This window comes from Balaenoptera physalus, assembly GCF_965194825.1.
Source record: "Balaenoptera physalus genome assembly, chromosome: X".
NCBI lineage: Eukaryota > Metazoa > Chordata > Mammalia > Artiodactyla > Balaenopteridae > Balaenoptera > Balaenoptera physalus.
This window is the reverse complement of record NC_138903.1, coordinates 34364734-34380599: the sequence shown is the minus strand read 5'-3', so window position 1 is coordinate 34380599 and position 15866 is coordinate 34364734. Positions and strand designations below refer to the sequence as shown.

The 15866-nt window shown below is 38.0% G+C and overlaps 1 protein-coding gene across 18 annotated transcripts in view; it reads right to left on the bottom strand.

Moving 5' to 3' along the window:
* Positions 1-15866, bottom strand: part of SYTL5 (synaptotagmin like 5) — a 292517-nt gene that overhangs the window by 237723 nt on the left and 38928 nt on the right. Inside the window, exon 2 of one of the 18 annotated variants that reach the window (XM_082446453.1) lies at positions 11231-11301. The exons of 16 other annotated variants lie outside the window; for them this stretch is intronic. The gene's annotated coding sequence lies outside the window, so the exon portion shown is untranslated. Of the gene's footprint in view, positions 1-11230; positions 14616-15866 lie in introns of those variants that run through there. One more of the 18 variants, XM_082446452.1, reaches the window with a different exon arrangement.

Below are 15866 nucleotides of genomic sequence, written 5' to 3'. Positions count from 1 at the left end.
AGAATATCATAAAGATGTGCATGTTCCATGTAGCAAGGTCAGAGTGGCTTGTCCCAATGGCTCAGCTACTGAGATATGTGCTAGAGTGTTAGTCATGACACTGATAAGCAATACCTCAAGGATTCCACCCTCAGCCCAGGCTCAGAAACTTGATCCCTGTCAGCACACTAAAAGTGTGGATCAGGGATCTACTGACACTAAACAAGTTCACAAAACACAATAAGGAGAAACTATCCCGGGAACCAGAATACTGCAAATTCAGACACCCAGCAGATTTTCTTTCCCTGCAGGCCAAGAATTCTCTTCAGTTCATACTTGAGACATAGCCAAAAAGCATTTGCTCAATTAGTAAAATTCTATGTTGCTTCAGGGACAGAATTAGGACCCATAAGTAGAAATCACAGGTATTAGAAGTTTGCTCATCATTACCATGACAGTAGTTTAAAAAAATGGAATGGACTATCTCAAGTATTATATGCATCTTCTGTAACTGAAATTGCTTGAAATAGTTGACTGGCCTTTAGAGCCGTGAAAGGGCAGATGACGGAAACCATCCTAACATAAAAGGGTCTTATGGTCATTAAAGTTCCAACTTCCAGAGCCTATGCATTTTCACATCTCACACAGCCGTTCACAAGATGTTATATGTTAATCCACAGTACAAGATAGAATTTGTTCCTTCAGTCTAAATTTCCATACTTTTTAAGCGCTAGCTGTCACTCCAATTTACTTTGTTGGTTTTTGGTTGGCTTTTTTCTCTCTCACCTTTTTCTTTGTTTTTTTTGTTAGGATTTTCTTTTTTGGTGTGAAAAGCCAGGCTGCAATGATGGGGACCATGAGCTCAGACACTGGGAACAGATATCTCTGATATGTCAGGTTGAGCTTCAGCCTCAACCTGTGTTCAACCTCAGCCCTGCCAACTCTGTAACTTTAAGCAAATTATTTAACCTTTCTGATTCTAAGTTTCCTCATCTGTAAAATTTGCAGATTTAGACCCTTCTTTACAAACTGGGGAAAAATCAAAGGAGATAATATATACAAAGCATGTAGTTATGTTAAATATTTAATAACTATTCATTCTCTTACTCCTCAATTTACACAGGAAAGACAGCTGATGAATAGAATATCCATGTATCAATTTCAAATACTTCTCACTCTACCTCTCAGTCTGGTTTCATATACTTCAAAAGACCAAGAGCCCTTTGAGGTTGGGTCAAAGTTACTCATCTTTGAATACCTAATGCCAAGCCCAATGCCAAGAATTTACTGGGTTCTCAATAGTGTCTGCTAAATAATTAAATGGCCCAGGAGATCTTGGTTGGGTGCCTTTCCCCAAAAGATCTGGATGTTTCTTCAACTCAAGAAGCTCACATTGGGGACTTCCCTGGTGGTCCAGGGGTTAAGAATCCGCCTTCCAATGCAGGGGATGCAGGTTTGATCCCTGGTTGGGGAACTAAGGTCCCACATGCCGTGGGGCAACTAAGCCCGTGTGCCACAACTACTGAGCACATGGGCCACAACTAGAGAGCCCGTGCACCGCAACTAGAGTCCATGCGCTCTGGAGCCCACGTGCCACAACTAGAGAGACACCCACGTGCTGCAACGAGGAGCACGTGTGCCACAACTAAGACCCGACACAGCCAAAAATAAAATAAATATTTTTTAAAAAAGAAGCTCATGTTTTCCATTGGGTAGTTCAACAGTAACCCCAGGAAAAACAAATAGCCAGGAGGCCATTTTAGGAATCTGGGTAGTAAAAACACTTATACAGTCAAGGTGGATCTTATCAAGATCAAGGGAAGTAGGGAGAGGGAAGGGATGGATTAAATCCAGGAAACGAGGGCAAAGTCATTCTTTGTCATTGTGATCACCAAACAATCACACATCTGTAAAGCATTAGTCACCTACAAAAATAAAACGTGTACTGTGAGTCATTCAATCCTTTATGATATCATTTAAAAGGCTGCCTTTTACTGACTTGAAGCTCAACACAACATATTTACAGTAAAACCCCACATCACATCCTCTCTGGTTATTGTGGCAACACCTGGAGTTTCAGTTTGATAGGAAAAACAATATCAATGAAGTGAAAGTAGTATAGAAAGTCAGAAAAGACCAAAAGAGATTATCTGAAAATGTTCCCCAAACTAGAAATGTTATTTAAAGCTAAAATGAGGGACTTCCCTGGTGGCGCAGTGGTTAAGAATCCGCCTGCCGATGCAGGGGACATGGGTTCGAGCCCTGGTCCGGGAAGATCCCACATGCCGTGGAGCAACTAAGCCCGTGCGACACAACTACTGATCCTGCGCTCTAGAGTCCGTGAGCCACAACTACTGAGCCCATGTGCTGCAACTACTGAAGCCCGCGCACCTAGAGCCCGTGCTCCACAACAAGAGAAGCCACCACACTGAGAAGCCCGTGCACCGCAACAAAGAGTAGCCCCCACTCGCCGCCAACTAGAGAAAGCCCGCATGCAGCAATGAAGACCCAACGCAGTCAAAAATAAATAAATAAAATCTTAAAATATATAATAGAAAGCCAATTCTTTAAAAAAAGAAAAAAAAGCTAAATTGATACTCTTATTACCTGAGCCCATCAAGACACAGAATTGCACAGTGCAGATTTGCACTTGTTTCAAGTACTTGTTTAAGAAATGGTAATGACAAAGATCCAATTTGACAGATGACATTGATAAGTGATTTTCCTTAATCATAAGCCATTATAGCTCCATTTACAAAAGCTAAATACAATTTTTTTAAAGGATGCTAACGATTCTCTAGGATTCATACGTGACACGAGAAGAATTTTTATAGAGGTCCTATTGTAATCCATATTTAGATATATCTAATAATACAAAATAGGGGGTTTTGTTGTTGCTGTTCGTGTGGTAGGACCTAAAATGAGGCAGGCCTTCAGTACATCAGTTCTAATATAAAAATCAAAGACATATCAATTCAGCAAGAAACAAATTATGGAACACCAATCGTGGCTCTTCCATCCTGGGGTCTGTGAGAGGCTTAAACAATTATAGGCTATAGAATTAACCTTCAAGTAGTTTATACGAAAAGTTCAGAATACTGTATTGCTTTCACTTCATCAACCTTGTCTTTCCTATCTCAAACTGAAAATAAGCAGTGCACATAAGTGCCAAACTGTACTATCAGGAAAGATTAGAAGAACTGAAAACATTTAGTCTAAAAAGGTGAAACACCCACTCTTATCATTTAACAAATTATAATTGTTTTTGGACTAACCTGAACTGTTCTGGGTAAGAAAGCAGGCAGTCTAGAGGTTAAAAGCATGGCCTTTAAGCCAGATTGCCTAGGTTTGGTTCCCAATTGTTATTAACTGTGTGACCTTAGCCTTATTATTTAAGTTCCTGGTGCCTCAGTTACTTCACCTCTAAAATGGAAATGGCAGTACGTGCCTCTCTGGGTTGTAATGAGTTAGTATTTGTGAAACATTTACGATAGTTCTGCTACATAATAAGTGCCACACATGTCTTTGTTAAGCAATGGGAGGAAAAAGGGTCTATGACTTTTGGACTCTGATTATCTAAATAAGAAGTTCAGTGATTCCAACCAAGTAACAAAGTTATAAAACAAATACAGTCAAACTGGCAAATCACATGTGAAGAGAATTTATTTCACTAAGGGAATATAATTGTTGAAATTGTTACAACTAGTTACCTACATGGGTGATAAACTACAAAATGTGATTATGGCACAGTGGAGAATACTCAGAAACTGCAGTGAGAAGGCTTGGGTTTGAATTCTAGCCCTACCACTTACCATCTAGGCAACCTTGCACAAACTACTTCTCTGGGCTTTAGCTTGTTCAAATAAGGAAAAGTATAGATCACATATCATAGGGTTATCATACATATTAAATGAATTAATATTTGTAAAGTACTTAGTGCCTGGCATTTGTACTGTTATTATTACATTTTAAGGTACAGGTTTTATAGCCAGATACTTACTAGGGTAGTATAAAGGTTAGAAATTACACTGGCAAGTAAAAATAAAAGGTAAATATCATAGATAATATTTATATTATATCTGCCTATCAAATTGCTAAGCTAAACCCACAGAGTGATATGGAATTATTGGAGCGATCACCCACCAAATATTTATGGGACCCTAATGATACCAGAGTAACTCTCCTGCTTTAGCCAAGCTTGGTTCCTTTTCTATTCCATAATCATGGTGGATCTTCTTAAAAACATAAACTAAAGCATGCTACTTCCCTGGTTAAATCTGTTTAATGACTCCCCATCTCTCACTCCCCAAACCTATCCTACATCAAAGAGCAAATTAAATATTCCTTACAATCATATACAGTAAGCTCTCTGAGAGTTCTTTTAATTTTCTCTATTTTATTACACTTCCAGCACTGTTTTCCTGCCCTTAATCTGGCTTTGCCAATCAGTCTTTCTAAGCCTCAGGTCTGTTTGCTCTCCCTAGAATTCTCCTCTGAAGTTCCAGATTAGGTTAGGTCTCTGTTAATACATAGCACCCTGTACTTCTCTTAATACTTATTCTACTTGCAGTTAATAGTTGAGCATCCTTAGTCTCACTAGTATGTCAGCTGGAGGAGGAAAGGAACTGTCTGTTTTGTACAATGTTGAATCCCTAGTTCCTAACATCATTCCAGGCATACTGGAGGCAATCAATAAATATTTGTGGAAGGCTGGAGAGTAGAAAAACCACCTATTAATGCACTAGCCACACGTTTCCTGACCTAATCCCATCTCCCTGTTGATCCTACACCCTCAACACGTTTCACCATTATCCCTGAACTTGGAAAACCAGATCCTTTTTGTCGCCCCTTATGACCCAAACTCTGCTCCTTGTCATCTGCATCAATAGACAAGAGCCACAGAGACCTGATTTTTGGTCTCCCTAACCAACTGTGTTAGATAATGGACCGACCCCTTCCTCCCCTGGACCTCAGGGTCCTCATCTATACCATGAGGGAATATGATTAGATGATATTTACACTCTGGCATTCAGACACTCATCTCTGCAGCGCCCCATTTTGTTGACAGTTTACCCCAGTGAGCAATGGAGTGCCACAGCTAGTTTCTATGGGCTCATGAGAGTCAAATGTGTACCTCTCTTCTCAGTCTCGCATTCAGCGACATATTGGTAGCATGAAATCAGCCACGGTGGGAGTACGAATACCACAGTGATCAACAAAAGCTATAAATGAGGGAGGTTTGGTGGCGGGGACCGGTTGTTAAACGTTTACCAGGACACTGCTGACTGTAAGCTCTGGCCGCTACTGTGGGACAGTGACCAGCCCTGGGTCAAAAACGAGCCTTAGTGCTACTGGAACAAGAAGTATTGATTGGTGTGGATAGCCCATAAGTGGACATGGAACACTAAAAAGACAAAAGCACAGGTTTTAAGTAGTCTAAGTTCAGGATGCCCTCAAAGGAGACTCTGAGACAAGGATTTGAGTGCAAATGGGAGGTGATCCCAGGGAATACCAGTAGTGAGTCAGAGAAGAGAAAAGAAATCAATGCAAGATACATAAATCAAGTGGCTTCAGCTATGGGCAACTGGGGCTCAGTTCCACTGGAGATATCTAGGAGAATGCATAGAACACGCCTCAGAATTATCTTCACTGAAAGTGAGGGAGCTGGGGTTATTTATTAACAAACTCTTACCTATCACTGGTTGAGCTTCCTCCATAGGCTTTAAGTCCCTGGAATCTTTTATTTTTTTGCCTACCCTTATATTCCAAAGCACATTATCTATAGCCAGAAAAAGTTTCCAGGCAGAGTCACACATGCTTACAATAAGAAACTGTCAGCCTGTAGAGGAATAATAAGTATTGAGGTTTTATGGGTGAAGCATCCACAATATATACTAAGGAGGGATAATAACATGACAAAGAAATTAACAGCACTGACTCAGCATTGGAGAAGACTTTTTTCTCAGTGGCATTCCACCTCAAATTGTTCTTTTCCAACAAAAAGCCAAGATGTACCATCATACCTCTCAACCATCCTATTAGAGTCAAGAGACTGAGATCATTCACCAATAATCCACTGCAGGTAATTTTGAAGGGCAAAGAGCTTCATTAAATTTAAACATTAGCAAATTTGCATAACAATATACTAAGAACAACGTAGCTATAACAATAACATTACAGTGGGAGAGAACAATGGACTTCAAGTTTGAACTCTAAGTAATTATGGTTAGAGACGATGAAAATCATCTACCACTGAGAGAAAATTCTTTATGCAGAAGCAGTACAGTGGGAGTTGGTGGTGGGCAGGGGGGCGGGGGGGAGGTTGGCTCACAGCAGAGGATCAGTAGATGACTTAGAATCCAGAAGACTTAAAGAGAAAAAATCCTAAGGTGGACCAAAGAGACATTTCACGTACACTTTGTCGGTTTCACCCATTTTTAGTACAGTAGGATTGGAAGTTAATACAAGAAACCATACTCTATTATTTTTAATTTGTTTTATCTAAGTCGTTCTCCAGTTATTTAGTACACAGCATTTATCCCACAATGTCTGTTCCTCTTTTTCAAATTAATCCTTCAGTTATCACTATAAAGCCTCACAGGAACTCCTTTGAGTATTAACAAAAACTTACCTCAACCACTTGGATCCACCCAACAACCGGGGTCTGGATTCCAGTGGCCAGAGGTGAACACATGAATAGCACCATTATAAAAAGTTCTTGACCAAGGCCTGTCCCCCACAATGGAGGAAGGAACCAGAGCTGAATGTGGGGCAAATAATAGTGAACTGGACTATCTAAATGTTAATTTGCTTTCATTCATGAAAAAATTAAATACACAAGTTCTATGGCATCAGTTCTCAAAATGTTATCCAAGAACCCCTAGGGATCCCCAAGATCCTTTCAGTGAGTCAGTGAGGTCAAAACTATTTTCATACTAATACCAAGACTTATTTGCCTTTTTACTCTCATTTTCTCAGGAGTGTACAGTGGAACTTTCACTTTCTACTTTCTCAGGAAAGTACAGTGGAACTTTCCAGAGGCTACATGACCTGCAAAGGTGCCATCGCTCTGACAGCTAATGGAACATGTGCTTTTGTATTCTTATGTTTTAAAAATTTCTCAGTTTTAATTTCTGATCTGGGATATACTGATGGATAGAACCCAGATAAACAAAAGCTCTTAAGGTCCTCAATCATTTTTAAAAGTTCAAGGCCAAAAAGTTTGAGAATCACTGTTCTATGGTATTCTTCAGTAGTAGTATTAATGTAAGGCATCTACTATAAATAAAGACTAAATTTAGAAAACAGTAAAAATAGAGTCAAACTCAAAGAATTTTAGATATAGAAGGTCCTTTAGTTGTTGTCTAATCATCTTTTTAATAGATGAAGAAAATGAGGCTCAGAGATATTCCTGCTCCAAGTTACACAGGTAGTAGTGAAGGGGCAGGGTTAGAACACAGGACTTCCGAGTTCTTAGTAGTTTTTTGCTTTTGTTTTGTTTTGAATCTCAGAAGGGCCCAAAGAGACCATCCACTTCATCCTTTAACCTTCAGGTGGAACCACACAAATGTTCAGGGGATATAAGAGTCTGTTCTAGACACAACTTTCTAAATGAACTGACACATTCTGAATCAGACAGGTTAGAAGTAAATTTAATTATTCCCTCTCAATTCCCTCTCCTATTATTTAGTCAAGAAGCTGAGTATACTCATTTCAAAACAACATAGGGAGGTGACCCAGTAAAGTGATTGCAAAGAAACTGATCTTGTCACTTATTCCAAGGTCATCTTATCAGATTCCTTTTCTTATTCCTGAAGAAGACACTTCCTAAATTCCCCAATGTCTTCCTAACATTACTGCTAAGCTGCAAATGTAACTTCATAGAAAAAAAACAATGGCAGCATGCAAATCATATGCAGATAATGGATATGATACTGCTTTATGAACAGGAATGTATGATACAAAAGTTGTGATGATTATAATACTATCTTCTGTTTGGCTCAAAAACTGGTTTCAGATCCATTTCTGAGACATTTTGGGATTTCTGTGAGGAGTTATGATGCAATAATTAAGAGTACTCGTTCCTCCAACCTAAGTGTCCCTCGACAGATGACTGAATACAGAAGATGTGGTACATATACACAATGGAATATTACTCGGCCATAAAAAAGAGTGAAATTTGCAGCAACATGGATGGACCTAGAGATTATCATACAAAGTGAAGTAAGTCAGAAAGAGAAAGACAAATACCACATGGTATCACTTATATGTGGAATCTAAATTATGACACAAATGAACTCATCTGCAAACAGAAACAGACTCACAGACATAGAGAACAGACCTGTGGTTGTGAAGTGGGAGGTAAGGTGAGGGAGGGATGAATTGGGAGTCTGGGAATTAGCAGATGCAAACTAGTATATATAGAAAGGATAAACAACAAGGTCCTACTGTGTGTATGTATATATATATATATATATATATATATATATATATATATATATATATATATGTATAATGGAACCAATTTGCTGTATAGCAGAAATTAGCACAACATTGTAGATCAACTAAACTTCAATAAAATAAAATTTTAAAAAAAGAGTGCTCGTTCCTCCATCAAACAAAGCTAGATCCAAGCCCTGTCTCTACCACTTATGGACCATGTGACCTCACGTTTCTCATGTATAAAATGAGGGTGATAATAAAACTCGCTTCATACACTCATTGTGAGGATTAATGAAAATCAACGTAAAGTGAGGCGAACAGTAGATGATAAATGCTATTTAAGGTTAGCTTACAATATGCCTCGTATTACTGTCATAACTATTGGAATGAATGCATCACCACAAAGCCAGGTTTCAGAGACTGTTGTGGAAAAGAAGGAAGGTGTTGAGAAATTCTCAAAGATAATCAGTGGCATATTGAGAAGGGAAGCTACACATAAGAATTCTTCAGTCTTGGGATGGGGTAAGGAAGCACCATTCCTGGGATTAGAGAAAACTGGTTTGAAACTCATACCTATCAGAAAAATTGAAGTTGTGAAGGGGTAGGATTTGGGCCCCCATTAGAGTCAGGAAATACTGAGATGTAAACTATGAAAACTTTTAGGCTTTCTTTGCTTGTAAGACCCATCCTTCCCAAGGTTTTCCACTCTACCCAGATGCATATCCTGCTTCCAGTATGTTACTAAAGTCTAGAGTAAGTAATTAAATGAGGTATTAGCTGACTAGGAGGAGTTTGTCCCTGTGGCATTTATATTTCAAACAAGGCTCAGAAGGACAAACAGCTTTCATGCCCAAAGGAATGTCTTTGTAAAGGGGAAATGTCAGGCTAAATGTCACATCATAACACTTTCTATAATATCTTGAGCGAGATGTAAAACACACTTAATATTACTTATTGAGAAATACGAAATGAAACAATCAATGTTGCCTAATAACTGCCTGTACACTCAATGATGATAAATTCAGCACCTCTTTTTATCAAGGGTATGGTGCCATATTTCAAACCCTGATGACTGACAACACTTAATTCAGGTTAAAGTTAATTAACAACTTAACCTTCCTGGATGAAGCCAGGCAATGACTATAGTATAGTGTTTAAATTAAGGGCTACCCTCATTCTCTCTGCCATTGATCATCTGTGTGATCTTGGAATAGTTACTTTCCTTCCTAGTTCTGTTCCGTGATCTAAGATAAGGATAACGATAGTATCTGCCTCATAGGGTTGTTATGAACATTAAATGAGATAATACATGTTAGCATTTAGTACAGTGACTGGCATATCCTAATAGCTATAATCTGTTTTTATTATCAGATCAAAGAACAGATTCCAAGAAGAAAACCTTAACCAACTAGTCAAAATTAAACTATCCATGCTATCAGGAAAAAAGTTGACATTGGTGTCATGTATCAGTACTAGACAACCAACAAGGTAAGAAAGTTAGCTTAGCTTTTATAAAAATAACACTAATTACAATCATATAGGTAAAAGATTTAATATTTTAACCTAATTTCTATATTCTATTTATTGAAATTCAATAGATATGTATTGGATGCCTATTATGTGCCTAGTATTAGCACATAGAACATATAATAGGACACAATGCTTGTCCTCAAGAAGCTCATAGATTACTAGGAAAGACAAATAATTAAAAATACATTATTATATTATCATTATTATAATTATTATGGACAAATAATTATAGTACATTATATATTCAATGACAGAAATATATATGATACAGACTTAGCACAGAGAACAGTGTAAGCAATATGGTGGCAGTGGTGAAAATGGGTTACTAACAAATTTTTCACAGCTCAGAAACTACCTTACATGTACACCAGGGACCTAGAGAGTCCGGAAATAGACCCTCCAACACACACACAGACACACACACACACACACGCACACGCACACGCACACACTCAACTGATTTGGCACACTCAAATGTGCCAAGGTAATTCAATGGGGAAAGGGTCGTCTCCAAACAATGTTGCTGGAAAAATTAGATAGCCATATGGAAAAAATTTAATCTCAAACTTTACATTATACCATATACAAAAACTAACCTGAAGTGAGTAATAGACCTAAATATAAATGCTAAAATTATAATACTTGTAGAAGAACACATAGGAGAAAATCTTTGTGACCCTGGGTTAGACAGAGTTCTTAGGGCACAAAAAGCATGAACCACAAGAGAAAAAAACACTGATAAAATGCACTTCATCAAAACTAAAAATTTCTAGTCTATGGAAGATACTCTTAAGAAAATGAAAAGCCAAGCCATACTGGAAGAAAATACTTGCAAAATATATATCTGATAAAGGATTCTTACCCAGAACAAGTTTAAAAAAAATCTTAAAACTCAATAATAAGAAAACAAACAAACAACTTTTTTAAATGGGCAAAAGGTTTGAACAAATGCTTCACCAAAGCTATAAGTATGCCCAATAAGCACATGACAACATGCTTAACACCATTATCCATTACGGAAAGGCAAATTAAAACCATAATGTGATGCCACTACTCACCTACAGGAATGGCTAAAATTAAAAAGACTGACTCTACCATATGCTAGCAACTGAATTCTCATACGTTGCTGCTGAGAACGAAAAATGGTAGAGCCACTGTGGAAAACAATTTGGCTGTTTCTCTTAATGTTAAACCTTACTGTTACCATAAACACACAGAATCCCACTAACAGCTATTTTCTAAGAGAAATGAAATTATCGATATATGTCCACAGAAATACCTGTATCCAAATGATCCTAACAGCTTTATTCACAGTAGCCCCAAACTGGAAACAATCCGAATGTCCATCAACTGGTAAAGGGATAAACAAATTGTAATATATCTATACAAAAGAATATTACTCAGCAATAAAAGAGAACAAAGCTACTGTACAAGTAACAATATGGATAAAGCTCAAAAGCATTATACAAAGTGAAAGAAGCCAGACACAAAAGATTACATAACAATATGATTCCATGTATATGAAATTCTAGAAAAGGCAAAATATGAAAGATACATTTGTCAAAACTTTCAAATTATACAATTTAAATTGGTGAATTTTATTGCATGTAAATTAAGCTTCAATAAAGCTGATTTTTTTTAAAAAACTATCACTTACAAGTTGTATCAGAACAATTAAATTGGCTGATTTTCTTTAAAAAATGCAAGTTTTAGTGCACTGAACCTTTAAGATGTTGCAATTCTTTAAAAAGAAGAGGACATTCAACATTGCCATAAAGCCGGTTGTGAATAAATTCAGTGTAAATTGCCTTCAAGATAGTCCTAAAATGAGCATCTATAGTTTAAAAACAAGGAATTTATGAGCACAATTTCACTGTAACTTACAAAATGGACCATTCTTTAGATAAAAGAAATTCCTCTTAATTCAAATATAATAAAAATGATAATAGATGTACCTTAAGTTAAAATTACTTATCTAAATGAAAAAAAAAATCATCATTTAAGAAAACCTGATATATGAACATTTGGGCGGGACTTCCCTGGTGGCGCAGTGGTTACGAATCCGCCTGCCAATGCAGGGGACACGGGTTCGAGCCCTGGTCCGGGAAGATCTCACATGCCGCGGAGCAACTAAGCCCGTGCGCCACAACTACTGAGCCTGCGCGCTAGAGTCCGCAAGCCACAACTACTGACCCTGCGTGCCACAACTACTGAAGCCCGTGTGCCTAGAGCCTGTGCTCTGCAACAAGAGAAGCCACCACAATGAGAAGCCCACGCACCGCAACAAAGAGTAGCCCTTGCTCGCCGCAACTAGAGAAAGCCTGTGCACAGCAACGAAGACCCAACGCAGCTAAAAATAAATAAATAAATTTATTTTAAAAAAAAACATTTGGGCATGCAAATTAAGTGATTATATATATACTTTATAAAAAGCTTCACACTCAGTTTACTTTAACAATAAACTTTTCGGGCTTCCCTGGTGGTGCAGTGGTTAAGAATCCACCTGCCAATGCAGGGGACACGGGTTCGAGCCTTGGTCCAGGAAGATCTCACATGCCGCGGAGCAACTATGCCCGCGTGCCACAACTACTGAAGCCCACACACCTAGAGCCTGTGCTCTGCAACAAGAGAAGCCACCACAATGAGAAGCCCACGCACCGCAACGAAGAGTAGCCCCCGCTCGCCGCAACTAGAGAAAGCCGATGCGCAGCAACGAAGACCCAACACAGCCAAAAAATTAATTAGTTAATTAATTAAAAAAACAATAAACTTCTCTATTTCATTTAAAATGGCTTGATTTAAGCATATTTTTTCAGGAAAGTGCCCCCAATTATACTAAGCATAAGCAAAACCCAGCAACTCTAAGCTCTCTAGCTACAGTCATATAATTTCCTGTCCTGGGTCTCAAAATGAGATTTTATGTTAAATAACAAGCCTGACTTGGAATTGCAAGATTATGCCACACACTCCTATTTTTCTCTCTCCCACACAGTTCAACCAGCAGAGTTGGTTTAGGAGAATCGGTAAAATGTGTGTGTGTTCATTTTTAACATGATTCCCCATAGGAAACAGGCTACCAATAAATGACTAAATTCTGCATTTGTCTCCTGTTCCTCTCATAATCACACGATGGTGATACCCAAGAAACTCCAAAAAATACAAATGATCAGGTTGCAAACTTGGGATTCAGTGTAGAAGAGTGAATGGGTCCTTACCAAAGCCTGACCTTGAACTCAAGTCCCCAGGTAGGAAACAGGTATTAAGCCATTCATAGACTCCTTTGGGGGAAAGTAATCATAAATTCACTTACTTAAAATCTAAGACCTTCCTTATACCTATGGGTCAGGAAATCACTGGCTATAGGTGAGTTCCAACTAAGATGACATGAGCAATTCCCCTGGACTTAAAAAATTCAAGGCTGTCATCTCTTAATCCTAACAATAAGGACAGAAACAAGTTAACAGATGTCAGTCTAGTTACATGTTTCCAGGATAAAGAGATACAGATGGTGCTGGCAGATAATTCCAGTCATTCACCTCACTAATTTTGCAAATACAGTAAATGGTTTGAATCCTTGTCTTTGCAGTCTTAAAATCTGTTACATAAATTAAAAGTATGAAGAATTTAGATATTTTTAAACAAATTTTCATATAGTGTATAACCAATTTGTACTATTCCTCCTAGTTCACTGGAAAGAGACCAATGTGTAATCAACAGTTTCTAAATAATCCATGCTATGGTGCCAAATGAATATAAATGTGATGTCAATAAAAACCTATTACTCAACAAATTATAATCTCATTTATTATTTTTAAAGGTTTTTGTTACGTTCCCTCTTTGATTTTTTTTTTTTATAACCACACTGTAAGGTATACAAGAAGAAAGTGTAGCCCCAATTTCACAGATAGAGGAAAACTCATTTGCCCTGGATCTCATATTGCAATTGTGATAAACAGATTCTGTGTTCTTTACACTATGCCACAAAATATTTCTAGCTATTGATAAGACTTTGCTGCAATGACCTCTAAGACTTTTAGTATCACTAAATAAAGGTTTATTCGTTACATTTTTTTAAATTGAAGTATAGTTGATTTACAATGTTTCAGGTATACAGCAAAGTGATTCAGTTTTATAAATAAATATATATTCTTTTTCAGATTATTTTCCATTATAGGTTATTACAAGATATTGAATATAGTTCCCTGTGCTATACAGTAGGTCCTTGTTGTTTATTATGTATATAGTAGTATGTATCTGTTAATCCCAAATTCCCAATTTATCCCTCCTCCCCTTTCCCCTTTGGTAGCTGTAAGTTTGCTTTCTATGTCTGTGAGTCTATTTCTATTCTGTAAATAAGTTCATATGTATCTTCTTTTTTAGGTTCCATATATAAGTGATATCATATGCTATTTGTCTTTCTCTGTCTGAGTCACTTCACTTAGTATGATCACCTCAAGGTCCATTCATGTTGCTGCAAATGGCATTGCTTCATTCTTTTTTATGGCTGAATAATATTCCTGTGTGTGTGTGTGTGTGTGTGTGTGTGTATCTCCCATCTCCTTTATCCATTCATCTGTTGATAGACATTTAGGTTGCTTCCACCGTTCCTCCTTTTCAAATCCAATACCTTCACCTCTTCTTCCTCGACCTTATCCCCTCATCCCTCCTCCGTGACCTTGTTCCAGCAAACATGCTCTTCTTTATCTTAAATCTCCAATTTCACTTATTCCTAAACCTTACCCTGTAAACAAGTCTAAAATATATACACTGTTGGTCAATCTACTGCACAGTTTGTATCTTCTTCACATTTACTAAATTTATTGAAATGCTTGTCCTCAATTTCTGTGTCCAACCCACCTCCCAGTCACTTCTTAAATTGCTGTAACCTGACTTTTATCCCACTGCTCTCCTGCAACTGCCCTAATGAATCCCAATTGTCAAATACAATAGGACTAAGTCTTTATATTATTTCAGGTGTAATAATTGACTGTAGTGACTGTTGACTGCATTTGAAGTTGTATTTAATCCCTCTTTCTTAAGACTTCCTGGTCCCATGACCTTTGTGACTCTACTCTCTAATCTCTACCTTGGAAGACATCAGTTGTTTCTTTCCTCCCAGGGCATCTTCCTTCTCTTCCTTCATTCTTCTGATAACAAGCTTCCCCTTTCTTGTGGTTCTGGTGGAGCTGCCAATCGTGGCGCCTGGCCACAGTGATTGGTACAAACATGGGCATGTGACTTATACCTGGCCAATCAGATTCTTCCTCCACGATTATTTTGCATTTGGAGCTATCAAGGAAAAGCTCTTTTCTTTCTGGTTTTGGAGCTAAAAGAATATATGAGCCTAGAGCTGCCTGAGACCACAGCTCTAGCCTCACAGGCTCACCCAGCCTGAAAAAAAGCCAACATATATAGAGAGTCTGAGGAAAAAAAGACATGACAGTGTTCAAGTTGGTGGTTTCAATCACACCCAAAGCCAGCTCTCACCCTGACTGTCCTGATATGATTATTTGATCCATTAAATTATCCTCTCTGGCTGAAGGCAAATTCTTACTTGTTCTCTTCTCAAGTTCCTCACCCATTATCTACTACAACCTTGTACCCTCTTCTCATTCTACTCATTTCACTGTACATATGCTCCTTTGGATGATTTCACCCAGGCTCATGCTCTTAAACCTTGAACTAGGTGCTGATGACTCCCAAGTCTCTATCACCAGATCAGACCTCTCCCTTGTGTTTCACACTTAAGTATCAACTTGATGCTAAATAACTTTACCTTGATTATTCACTATAGGGTGACTATCAACTTGACGCTAAGTAACTTTACCTTGATTATTCACTATAGGGTGACTATCAACCAGTCTTCCCGAGGTCAGTCTCAGGACAGGACCCTTATGGCATAATTATTAATAGTA